General features: G+C 37.7%; 1 pseudogene; it reads right to left on the reverse strand.

Annotated features, from left to right (window-relative positions):
* Positions 1–207: 207 nt before the first annotated feature.
* LOC104851185 lies at positions 208–1,168 on the reverse strand (annotated as a pseudogene).
* Between the last annotated feature and the right edge of the window lie 2,362 nt (positions 1,169–3,530).

Raw genomic sequence — 3,530 nt, forward strand, 5'->3', positions numbered from 1 at the left:
TTTACACAATAGATTGAAAAGTTAATTGATAACTCCAAATTATAATATGAATTCATAAGTACCTACATCTCAAAATATCCAAGATCATATTTGTTAAGTAAAGAACAGCTGGAAAGGGGAAAAAAGATATGTTTTTTTCAGATTGAGTACAGATAATTTCTTAGAAGTAAAAAAGACAAGGAGAAATATAAATGCGTAGAATCACTATTATTTTAATTGTCTAGAACCCTCTCTCTTCTGCAGGACTCTAACAGAAGCACTTTTCACTTCTTTGTTTCTGAGACTGTAAATGAGAGGGTTCAGCATGGGGATCACAATCGTGTAAAACACAGAAGCCACCTGATCCTTTCCCAAGGTGTAGGATGACTTTGGTTTTAGGTAAGTAAAGATGGTAGTGCTGTAAAAGATGGTGACTCCCAGGAGGTGGGAGGCACAGGTGGAGAAGGCTTTTTTCTTTCCTGCAGTGGAATTGATTTTCAGGATAGTGGAGAGGATGGACAGATAGGATCCAGATATGGTGAGGAGAGACAGCACTAAGTTGGATCCAGCACATATGAATATAATGAGTTCAATCTCATAAGTGTCACTGCAGGACAGGGCAAAAATAGGGGACGAATCACAGAAAAAGTGTTGGATGACATTAGATTTGCAGAAGTGCAGTCTGCTCAGGTAAACTGCAACCACAGTGGAATCAACAAAGCCAATAACATAGCACCCAGCAAGCAGGGCACAGCACAGTCTTGTGGACATAATGACTGGATAGTGCAGAGGGCGGCAGATAGCTACATAGCGATCATAGGCCATGGAAGAGAGAAGGAAACATTCTGAGGCAACAAAAACTATAAAAAAGAACATCTGGGTGAAGCAGCCCAGGAAGGAGATGCTCTTCGTAGACGTCATTAAGTTCTGTAAGGTTTTAGGGGTGATGACACTTGAGTAGCTGAGGTCGAGAAATGACAGGTGAGTGAGGAAAAAAGTACATGGGGGTGTGGAGCTGGGGATCCAGGCGGATGATCAGTATCATCCCCGAGTTCCCCAGCACTGTGATCAGGTAAATCAGGAGGAAGAGCACGGAGAGGACCAGCTGTGTCTCTGCAGAGTCCGTCAGCCCCATGAGGATGAAGCCAGGCACACTGGTGGAGTTGGTACTATCCATAGTGTCCTTCGGCACTCATCTGTTGAATAATAAATTATAATAATTACCCTGTCTCCAAAATGTGGATGTTTCAGTATTTTCTAGTGTTCCTAGAAATTTATGAAAATTTTTGTGAAGAAGAGTGAAGAAAATACAGTCCCCATGTATAGATATGGTTATAAAATGACATTTGTTTCTGGTACAATACAGGGTTTTATCCTGTTTTTAGCATGAAACCCATGCTATTGTAAACTCCTTCTGTTATTAAGACATTCAATTCTCAGGAACATATTATACCATAATGGCACTTATCCACATCCTTAACTTCAGAAAATGGCACAGAGTTTACTTATGTGAAACAGAACAGGTACATATTGCCGCTGATTCTACCTGGATATTTTTACTTCTGATAGCAGACTTACAATATGTGTTGCTGATCAGAATTTGTTTTACCAGTCCTGAATGAGCATTAGATAATTAACCATGTGCTGAAAACCATTTTTAGGGCATTATTCATTATCCTTTTATTCCCAATGAGTTATTACACTAATTGAAGTAATTTCTGTCTGAGGATTTAGGTGATCCACGTTAATATTATATTCTTGAAGATGTAGTAACAGAGACAACAAAATTAATATTTAAATTGTTTTTGTTATTAAAAATAGGCTGCTTTTCCAGCTTCCCCTGGCAGAGAGAATGAATACTCTATCTGTCCCCCATCAAATGAATGTACAGAGAATTAATGTTTGGTCTCAGAAATATCATTACTGTCTGAAAAAAACATTCAGATACCATGCCAAGAGGTCCAGTTCTGCTTTAATTTGGAAAAGGAGGATGTGAACTTGGAGTCATCTGGACATAAAAGCCCTGGCAGAAATTAACACAGAGAGACAGATATTTGTGTGAAGAGAGGCTCCTGTCTTTTTTGTGGAGTAAATAAACCCTATTCTTTCCACCAAGTAACTTTTCCCCACCTTTTTTTGAAGCAGTCAGAGGCAGGATGAACCTTCAGTTCTGTTAAAAATGTATTTTTTAACTTGCCCATTCAAAATTAATTTTCTTCCAAAAATTACATTTTCTGAAATTGTACATTGCTTGTATAATTTGATTTTAGAAACTCTATTATCCCATTTCTGAAAACCTTAGTGATATTTATGGTGAGGCCCAAATTATGTGTCTATATTTTTTTGCATAAATTCCCTTTACTTTATCTAGCATTATACTGTCTAGTTCTCAGAATGATACTTACTGTGTACAAAACGTGCTGCAAAAACTGTCTTCCAAAGTTGCCTGTTTAGAAATTTGTCAAGCAGAAAACATTCTCAGAAATAAAACAGGAATCTATGTAGTGAGATATAAATTATTGTAATCTGTTTTTCTAGGAATAACTTATCTTTACGTTTTTCTGCATTCATGTTTTTATTCTGAGGAAAACTGTTTCACCCTAGAAATTTTGTTCAAGTCTTGATCAAATGGAGTCGTCACCCCGAAGTTTCCTCTGAAAAGAATCAGAGGGAGGACCTGTGAACGGAGACAGAGCAGTGTGTGCCTCTCCTCCCAGTCAGCCTCATATACGGTGCATTCAGGACACTGCAGCCTTTGCTCATCCTCGGGGAGCAATTTCCAGGGAGGATTCCTTGGCCCGATTCCAAGGAGAAAAATTCAAGGATTTAATGAACACGAGATTTTGTCTTTTCCCTTAGATGTCCCACATTTAAACATGAACATTTCATCTTCTGATGTGATGCTCCAGGATTCTGCTGAACATCATTTATTTGTTTTTTATCTTGACACATAATTATATGTACTTGCCAGGAATAATGTTTACGTTTGAGGGATTAGGCAGGATTTTTTGACTAGAAAGTTAAGAGAAGAAATCTCACTAGTCATACTTTCTTTTCAAGTGACACTATGAAGAATGGAACAATAAAATTTTTCACTTGGAAATGTTTTATACTTAAATGAATGACTCAGCAATAAACATCATGCTTATTCCCTAGAAAGTAGTAGAAAACATTAAAATCCATAGGAAAAAAATAAAACAATTCAAGATTTCTGACAATTTGTTTATGTAATAGTAATTCCCCCAGTCTTTTATCTTTTGTGAGAAAAAAACTAATTTGGAAGTGTGCTTTCAATTTTGCATACTTGTTATAGTGCTTTGAATATTCTATCCTAATTTTATGACTAAATCTGTTCTGCCAGGACTGGTTATGTTAGCTGTCCCTCCTAGGCTGCTGCTATCTCTACACAAACTGTGAAGAAGTATGAACAGCTGCTGATATTTTGCTGTGCTGCATTATTTTCTTTTAAAAATAATATTTATCTTCAGCTGCCTGTCTGCCTGCCTGCCTGCCTGCGATCACCCGGCGGCGTGCGTGCGAGCTCCTGGCCT

Source organism: Fukomys damarensis, unplaced genomic scaffold (assembly GCF_012274545.1).
Source record: "Fukomys damarensis isolate Sample0158 unplaced genomic scaffold, DMR_v1.0_HiC HiC_scaffold_27, whole genome shotgun sequence".
In the NCBI taxonomy this organism is placed as follows: Eukaryota; Metazoa; Chordata; class Mammalia; order Rodentia; family Bathyergidae; genus Fukomys; species Fukomys damarensis.